This window comes from Fukomys damarensis, unplaced genomic scaffold, assembly GCF_012274545.1.
Source record: "Fukomys damarensis isolate Sample0158 unplaced genomic scaffold, DMR_v1.0_HiC HiC_scaffold_36, whole genome shotgun sequence".
NCBI classification, from domain to species: domain Eukaryota; kingdom Metazoa; phylum Chordata; class Mammalia; order Rodentia; family Bathyergidae; genus Fukomys; species Fukomys damarensis.
Genome location: NW_022900948.1, coordinates 41,228,160 through 41,236,389, shown reverse-complemented (window position 1 = coordinate 41,236,389; position 8,230 = coordinate 41,228,160). Strand labels below are relative to the sequence as shown.

General features: G+C 54.8%; 2 long non-coding RNA genes across 2 annotated transcripts in view; one reads left to right on the top strand and one right to left on the bottom strand.

Annotated features, from left to right (window-relative positions):
* Positions 1-1,435, top strand: part of LOC104854894 — a 16,256-nt gene extending 14,821 nt beyond the window's left edge. Inside the window, exons 3-4 of the long non-coding RNA XR_778241.1 lie at positions 862-1,097; positions 1,274-1,435. This is a non-coding gene — a long non-coding RNA (uncharacterized LOC104854894). The remainder of the gene's footprint in view (positions 1-861; positions 1,098-1,273) is intronic.
* Positions 1-8,230, bottom strand: part of LOC104854895 — a 21,254-nt gene that overhangs the window by 11,089 nt on the left and 1,935 nt on the right. The gene's annotated exons all lie outside the window — the stretch shown is intronic.

Below are 8,230 nucleotides of genomic sequence, written 5' to 3'. Positions count from 1 at the left end.
AGAAAGGGGCGGAAGAGGCAAAAAAAAAAAAAAAGAGGACGAGGAAGGGCCGCAGGGTGGGACCCCGGGGCCTCTGGTGCTCGGATTATCATCAGCTGAGTCCCTGAATAAGGAAGAGGGCCTGGGGTTTTCTTTGCACATTTGCAGCTGCATGGCCTGGTATGGGGAAGGAAGAGGGAGGGCAGGCCGGCAAGAAGCCCGACAGAAGCATCCAGACCGTCAGAAGATCCAACAAAGCACCACCGGGATGCGCATGCCAGACCACTGAGATGTCGGCCCCTCCTGCTCCTCTGGGTGCCCCCCACCCCCAACACTGACACCTCCAGCCCCACGCACAGATTTATCTGCAAAGCCTGCCACAATCTCGCTATTGGATTTGCAATCACAGGCTCCAGTGTTCACGGGATAAATATACTAACAAACTAATTGTTTGTTAGCTCTGAGGTTGGAGCAATCAACACGTCCAACGTGAGATATGGGCCACTCGCTGGCTGGAATCCAGGCCGTCCCAAGGCTCCAGGGCCTGGTGCCATGGGCACCCTGAAGGCCCAGGCTGGGTGCTGGCCCATCTGTGTAGGGGTGGCGCAGGCAGGAGGGATTCCGAAACTCACTGGCACGTAGCCGTCGCTGCCCCTGCCTGAGCCTTGTCAGTGGCAGACATAAACTAACTTGGTTCCTGGGGACCCCAGAGGAACAGCAGGAACTGTTTGGTAGAGAATTATAGCTGTGGGTGAAATTAGATGTACTCTGAGCCCCAAGGCTGAGAGAAATAAAAAGCATTTTAAATGGAGTGTAGAATTCATATTCCTCAGTCACCTTCCAATAAATAAATCTTGTACCATTTTTTTTTTCTGTAAACAGTGGTTACACTCGGCTTCTATGGCTTCTATTGTCTGCACATCCCATATGCCAATTGGCTGGGAGTGGCAGGCTGGTGCCGGAGTAGCAGGGAAGAAACTGGGGTAACCCCGAAGTCAGGGGCCACTGGACCTGGCAGCTGCCCTGGAGGTGCCCCCCACCCTGCTTTAAGGAAGCATCAGGAGGATCCTGGCATCCGAGCCCAGCCTTGGACACCCCATGGGGACTCTTGAGGCAAGGTACGTGAAATGGGTCTCCCCACCCCACAAAATCTGAGAGTCGGGCCCAGGGTGTCTCTGGCTGTCCTGGTCAGTGTCCTCCAGGAAGTTAAACAGTCCACAGGGACTAGCAGCTGGGGACAGCCCTGCAGGCCTCTTCAGGCCAGCTTCCATTGTTTCTCGTTTTCTTTTTAAAGGCTTTTGCCTTCCAGTTGCAAAAATGGTGCCTCCTCACAAGAAAGATGTAGAAAACAAAACTGCAAAGAAGAAAAATATCACCAGCAACCCTATCACCCTGAAAATAATAATCCCTGCTGATATTTTGGTATTTTTCCTTGCAGACTTTTTTTCAGGATGGATATGCACATAAATAAATACATTGTTTTACACAAAAGAAATAATCTTTACATTTACTGAGTGCACAACATGTACCAGGTACTGTTTCAGGCATTTTGAATATATTATCTCTGAATCTTACATCAATCCTGAAAATAAAATAAGAGGAATTCATATTTAATATTTCTACTAAGCTATATGGCTAATAGAAACAATACAGGCTCCCATGCTGGGGGGCCTCAGCATGGGCCTGGTACATTAAGCTGTGCCCAGACCTGCACAGTCACCTGAGGACCCTGTGCACCCTGAGAGGTGGGTGCCACTGTGGACCCTCGGGAGGTGAAGGGACTTCCCAAAGCCATGAAGATTGTGTGGGCAAAATCACAGTACAAACTCAGGGCTGTATGGCCCCAAGTGTGCGTGCTTCCAGCCCCCCACTACCATGCCTCACACTCAGACCACCAGGGACATTGCCCTGGCCCTTGGGCAGTGGGTCCAGGACCCGTCCTATCTGCCTGGGCCCTTGGTACTGCAGGGGAGGTCCATTCCCCTTCATCTGAGACTGAGGCTTCGGCACCTGCCCTGATCCTGCACAGGTAGCTGGTAGCGGGAAGGCAGAAGAAAGAGCTGGAAAGGGGGAGGTTTGGGCTCAGACAGGCACAGCTGCAGTCCCAGCTTGGCCGCTTACTAGCTGTGTGTCCTCAGGGAAGTCACCGCCCCTCTCAGGCCTTATACTCTTCAGCTTGAGAGTGGAGATAATAAATAATCCTTAGGGCTCTGTTGAAAACCAAGCCAGATCATTACATGAAGTGCTTAGCACAAAAGTTGGCTCTTCTAGATTAAGAACAAGATACCCTGGGGCTGGGAGTGTGGCTCAGTGGTACAGCACTTGCCTAACACGCATGAGGCCCTAGATTTGGACTCCAGTGCCTCAGGAAGAAAAGGGAACGAGACATCCAGGAAGAAAAAAAACCACACCACCAAACCCCAAGCCAAGACACTGGGACACACATCCTGGCTCTCCCTGCCCCATACTGTGACTGGCTGGCACATACCCACTGTACAGAATGCCAGGGAGCAGGCTGGCTCCTGAGAAACAAGGGAAAGAAGAGGCGGACCAGGGATTTAGCTCAGTGGTTCTGGCGCCTGCCTCGAAAGCGCAAGGTCCCGAGTTCGATCACCAGTACCAAAAAAAAAGCCTCAGAAAAGAAGAAGAGCTGGTGCCTTTACAGAGCTTCTCAGCACTCTAATGACACCACCCTGCTTCCTAGGGGCAGAAACCCCATGGGGGTGGGACCTCATGGACCTGGGAACCCATCCCCCCACCAAAGGAGAAGCAGTCCAGGTCTTCTTTGAGTGGAAAATGTTCCCCGGGGGAACAGAGAGAAGAGGGACCCAAGGAGGATCTGTGCTTGACACTCAGTTCTGCCCTTGACCACCCAAGTCTGAGGGTCACCCCTAGCGCCTCACTGGGCCACAGCAGCCCAGGAGGCCTTCCTGGAGGAAGAGGCACTAGGATGAAAGACATGGGGTGAGTGAGGAGCGCGTGAGCTGAAGGAACCCTGGATTCGCTGGTCGCGGGCTGACGCCAGTAGGACTCCGTAGGAGTCTGGCCCCTGTGGGCCTCAACTCCCCCTCTGTGAAATGGGGACGGCAACACCCCATTAAACTGCAAGGGCTGAGCCGGTAGGAGCAAATGCACCATGAAGAGAATGTTCTACTCTGCCCACAGCAGCAGCTGCCTCTGGGGTGGCCAGGACTCCCTTCTTTCCAGGGCCTTTGGTCATTTATTTTTGGTTAATTAAATGGTAAGATTTTCATGTCTGATTATTTACTGCCAGCCGGCTTCATTACCAGCTCCCCCATAAATCACAGCAGGCGAGCCTGGCTCCAGCAGGCCCACCTCCTCCTCCATCTGTGCTACTCCCGGGCAGAAGCCCCTGTCCCCAGAAGAGCTCAGTCTTTGGGGTCCAGGAGAGGTGGGAGTCGTCGCATTTCTTGTCCTGAGAGAGGCACCCAGACTTCTCCTGACCCCCAGCGCCACCCCAGCTCCACATCATCAGGACCACAGCTGGAGGCTCCAAAAGGGTCAGCCCAGAAGAGAGACTCGGCGGGACAAGCACCTACTCCAGGCCTCTTCCTCGTGAGCCTATTGCCATGGTAGAGCCATGCTTACAACCAGCATCTGAGGCACAGACAGTCAAGCAACTTCCCTGAGGTCCCACAGCTGGCAGTGGGGAGCGAGGATTCGAACTCAACCATCTGGCACCAGGATCTGGGCCCAATCACTCTGTGTTGAGGAAAGAGCAGGCCTTGGGGTCAGACAGACCTGGATTCAAATCTCAGGTCTAATACCTACAAGTATAACAGGACCTTCATTGCTGCGCCTCATTTTTCTCAGGGAAACCCCAAGGACGAAGGTTCCAGGGTGGCTCTTTAGCTCCGGCCTTCACCACTGGATGGAAGACAGACTTGGGGTGGGCAGCAAGCGAGGTAGCAAAGGCAGCCAGCTACCAGCTCCCGTGTGACCTGGATCCCAGAGGCTGGCAGGGGCCACAGCTATCCAGATAGATCTCTGTCCCCAGACCCCAGCACCCACTGGACACAGAGTGAGGTGCTCAGCTCAGATCCACTGAATGACTGAGTGAATGAGTGAACAGTGAAGGAAAAACCCAAGTTAACAAATCAAAGACTGGAGGAGTAAATGAATGGACAAAGGGACGAGCAAACCAATGGTCGATTAGACCAATGGCTGCATGGAGGAGCCAATGAATGAATGAGCAAAAGAATAAACAAACCCTTGAATGAACCAATGACTAAACATTGGGTGAATTGGAAAACAGAAGAGCACACGGTCAGATAAACAAAGGAATGAATTGATGGTAAATTAACAAAGAGGAAGGATAGAACGGAAGAGGGAGGGAGGGAGGAGAGGAAAGAAAAGAGGGAAGGGAGGAAAAGGAAGGACAAGAGGAGGATGGGCTGCCAGGCCAGGCCCGGCACTGAGCAGCTCCCAACAGGAACGTGGGCCCTCAGATGGGGGCCCCTGCTCCCCAGGCCCAGCCCCTCCTTCCCAAGCTGGTGGGCACCTCCGTGTGCACACCAGCGGGTCTGGGGCTCAGGGAGCCACCTCGCTCCTGGCAGCCTTGAAAGCCAGGCCGGGAAGCGGTTGGCTTTGCCAAGTACCCGGTCGAGTCTTTAACTATTACATTAAGCATCTGCTTTGCCATTCACGGATCGGATAGCATTTTACCCCTGAGATATTTGATTTTATTACCTTCCAGGGAGAGGGCCAAGCAAGTGTTCTTATTGATTTGCACATTAAATATATTAGTAATAAAACAACATCTCCGTAAACCAATTGTAAAATCAATATTAATTGGTACCAAAATATCACAAGTAGTTGAATTACAATTAAAGGAGGGGCAGGTTCTGCCTCAGGGCACAGGGTGCAGAGGTCTCAGAAGAGAGAGGGGTTGGGAGACCAGATTTCAGAATCAGGCAGACCTGAGCCTGAGTTTCCTCAGTTTCCTCATCTGCTAAATGGGGATGATCATTTTAACAGCAGAGGTTCGGGAGGATTAATGAGGTCTCACTTGGAAGCGGGGGTGGGGGCTTAGGAGACACCCTAAATGTGGCTTCCCTCCCCCAGCCTCGGTCGCATCCTTTGTGAAGAGGAAATAGAAATGTCCCTTCGGGCCCTTGCTGTGCATGTTAAATGCTCTAATAGATGATTATTGTTGTCACAAAAGGCCCCTGCACGAAGCTTGCTCTGTGCAGGGAGCTGTACCAAGCCCCTTCCCTGTGTGATCTGGTGGAATCCACAGGACAATTCCCGGCTGCTGCTTGACAGGGGAGGAAACTGGGGAACAGAAAGGGAAAGCGACTTGCCAACAGTCACACAGGGCTGGCGTCCCAAAGCAGGTCTGTCTGCCTCCTCGGCTGCCTTTTCACAGCCCACGCTGCTCCCTCTTTTGCCAAGAGTGCCCTGGAGGCTGTCGCTGCCGCTAGGGAGGGCAGACGAGAAAGCACTGGGCAAACCCCAAAAGGCTCTGCTCCTCGAAGCCTGCAGACGACCCTCATTCCGCAGAGATACAGTGGCGCAGGTGGAGTCCCTAAGGACTGGGCACTGTGCCCTCCACCTGCCTCCAGAGGCTGCCTCCCGGGTCCCTGCGGCACCTGTTCCTCCGACCAACATGATGGTTCGTCTGTGCTCAGATTGGCCGTCTGGAGGAACCCCAGCTGGCAGGGTGACCCGTCACCACTGCAAGACACCAGCCAGAAGGCTGTCTCCACCCCAAGCCGAGGAAGAAGTCATGCCGCGCCCCCACTTTCCCCAGACATGCATTCCTCTGCAAGCTGACCGTGCCAGAGGGTGCAGACCCCTGGAAAGAGGGAGACAGAGGGGCACAGAGGGCCCAGCAGAGGCACCGGTGATTCCTTCGCTGACAGTGGAGAATCCCAGCCTAAGAACGCAGAGCTGTGCTGTGCCCCGGCCTCTGCCTCTGGGGACGGGGTGCTGGGGGCAGCCCAGCCCAGCAAGGGTCTGGTCACCATGCTCGGCCAGCAGCCCCCATACAAAGGCACCCAGAGCTCTCAGCCCCAGAGAGCTGGGGTTTTCTATAAAGCGGGGAGTGAGTAGGAGATCCTCAGCCAGCACTGCCCACGATCCCCGCTGTGCCTGCCGTGTGTGACTGCACACGTGCGTGTGGACACCTGTGTGTGTGGAAGCAAGTGTGCACTCGCGTGCCTCACACGTGTGTGCGCACGGACACAGACACGGCACTGCACACCCGCAGTGTGTGCCACACAGGACAGCCTTCACACGTGAGCTCACACGCACTCGGGCACGCGCCTCTGATAAAGAGACCGGGACTGCACAGCGACGTGGCTGTGGGCGCTGGGTGGGGAGGCGGGGACCCCGGCACTCACCTCCATCCCCCCTCTGCCCAATTCCCCACTTCTTTAAGCTGGAAGGGCTCAGTGCAAAGGTCAGCTATTAATTAATTTTATTTTGCTTTAAGAGCTGCCACTACCTCTGCAGCGGTATTTGGCTGAGCCTTGGTAAACAATTCCAGCCACGGGGACTTAGGCATTGCGTTGCCCACACACAGAGGACTGTCGCCCCCCATCTCCCCACGACCAACAAGGCCCAGCAAAGCGAAGAAGAGGAGAGGAGCGATGGCTCAGTGGTCTCGCAGCCCCACCGCCCCTCCTCCAGCCCACTCCCACTCAGGAAGATACCTGTGGCCAGAGAGCCGGGGCGAAACCAGGCTCCAGGTCTCTCCTCGAGGGAGGCCAGAGGGTGCCTTTCTCGTGCCATCCCTTCGTTGTAAATAATGCCGAAAATGAGGAGTTTTTAAAGAGTGTCCGGTGGGAATCTGGAGCCTTGTTTTAATTATACAAAAGCAGCATGGGTGCTTGGGCAGATGTTGGTGCTAATCGTTTTGAAAGCAAGCCCTCTTGGCTTGGAGAATCCCAGCCTGGGCACATGGCATCCTGTCCCCAGTGGACAGGCGGGACTGGCCAGGGCCGCGGCCTCTGACCTCCTGCCCTGACCCCACCCTCTCCCTCTAGGCTCTTGTCCTCGCCCGGCAGCCAGAGGACAGAGCGCCCAGCAAATGAGAAGCCGAGGGTCCAGATTACAGACAGAAGAAGCCAGGGAGGGCAAGGGTCAGTGCCGTCCACGTGCCCTGGGAGTCTGGGCTCCTCACACCGCACCCCGGGCCGTCCTTCACCCCACAGACTGTGCCATCGGGTCATTACCGGTACCCGTGGGCGGGGAAGAGGAGGCTGAGGGAAGTAACCATCCAACTAGGGAGCCGCAGAGCCGGGGGCCCAGCTCAGCTCTTCCTCCTGCCAGTGGAGGCTGGCAGGGTGAGGAAGAGCAGAGACGGCGGGCCAGGAAAGCGGACAGGAGGGCCGAGAACCGGCGGCTGATGGATGTCCACAGAGGTGGGCGGCGGGGAGGAACCGCACACGGGGCAAAGGCTGCTTTCACCCCGTCTCCTCCGGGAGCTGGGCTTCCGGTCAGCTGAGGGACCCCTTCTGAGACTGCCAGACTTGGGGGCTGCAGCGGAGGACCACCCCGAAGGAATGGGGCAGGTGCCTAACAGGCTAGCACTGCGGGAGCACAGCAATAAACACAAGAAGCAAACAGACAGCGACACCGGGTTACAAAAAGACAGAGAGGCAAAGCCAGAAAGGGACAGAGATGGCCCCAGCAGCAAGGAGCAAGGCGGGGCGCGGGGTGGGGGCCGGCGGCCCTGCGGAGGGACAGCCCCGGACGGGAGGAGGTGATGGATGGCGCGCCCATCAATTTCTGAAGGCCAAGGCTCGGAGAGCAGCAGAGTCAGTGAAATTTACATTATTAATCTCTTGTAATAATCTATGACTCAAGCAGGCTGAGAAAATAGCAGCGGCTACGCAGTGACCAGCCTATATAAATAACGGCTCTGCGCTCAATTTAATTGCACTCTAGTGAAAGTGCTCTTCTTGTATCTTTCTAATTACTTTAGTTTCATTAGGTCTAGGGGAGAGAGAGAGAGAGAGAGAGAGAGAGAGAGAGAGGGAACCAGAGAGGGTGGAGGGAGCGTCTCCGTTGAGCACCACAACAATGAAAAATTCATATTCCGATTTTTTTTTTGTTCTGTGAAATATTTAAATGTTAATAGCCATTCAGTCCCTGACATGCTATCTCACCAGTGTGGAGTTAAACAGAAAATCTATTTAATCTAAGGAATCTCATTAAATGGTCGTGGCAAGGCAGTGGCTGGAAGGTAGTCAATAGCGGGGAGAGAGGGGAGAGAGAGGGGGAG